Source organism: Octopus bimaculoides, chromosome 23 (genome assembly GCF_001194135.2).
Source record: "Octopus bimaculoides isolate UCB-OBI-ISO-001 chromosome 23, ASM119413v2, whole genome shotgun sequence".
Classification (NCBI taxonomy): domain Eukaryota; kingdom Metazoa; phylum Mollusca; class Cephalopoda; order Octopoda; family Octopodidae; genus Octopus; species Octopus bimaculoides.
The window spans coordinates 4,867,395-4,868,202 of NC_069003.1; the positions used below are offsets into that span (position 1 = coordinate 4,867,395).

At 47.4% G+C, this 808-nt stretch overlaps 1 long non-coding RNA gene across 1 annotated transcript in view; it reads right to left on the reverse strand.

Annotated features, from left to right (window-relative positions):
* The window catches only part of LOC106875653 (uncharacterized), a 93,335-nt gene that overhangs the window by 3,699 nt on the left and 88,828 nt on the right, over positions 1–808 (reverse strand). The gene's annotated exons all lie outside the window — the stretch shown is intronic.

Here is an 808-nt window from a genome sequence, read left to right on the forward strand (position 1 = left end):
CACGCCGGGCGAAAGGCTTAACGGTATTTCGTCTGTCTTTACGTTCTGAGTTCAAATTCCACCGTGGTCGACTTTGCCTTTCACCCTTCCGGGGTCGAGGAATTAAGTACCAGTTGGGTACTTGTACTTAATTTATCGACTCCGAAAAGATGAAAGGCAAATTCGACCTCGGCGGCATTTGAACTCAGAACGTACAATATCAAAACAATAATAGTACCATCAACACCACAACCATGACTAATAAAAACAATAATGCCACTGGCCTTCCGTCGCTTACGACGACGAGTGTTCCAGTCGATCCGATCAACGAAACATCCTGTTCGTGAAATTAACGTGCAAGTGGCTGAGTAGACTACAGACACACGTACACTCAACGTAGTTCCCGGGGAGATTCAGCATAACACAGAAGTGACAAAGCTGGCCCCTTTGAATTACAGGTACTCCTCATTTTTGTCAGCGGAATGAACTGGAGTAAACGTGAAATAAAGGATCTTGCTCAAGGACGCAAAGCGCCACTGGGAATCGAACTCACGGCCTTAGTATCAGGAATCGAACACCCTAAGCCCTAAGCCACGCGCCTTCAAAAATAACAACAATAAACATCAACAAGACCGTGATCACCGCCGCCGCCGTCAACATCGCTACCGACAATGAGTCTAACACCTTTAACGTCATTATCATCATCATCATCATCATCAAAAACATCTCCATCACACCACCAATCCACAACGACCATCACAAAGAGACCGACTACGACGACGACCACCACCGCGGCCACCAACATCACCACCACCCCACCATCACCGCC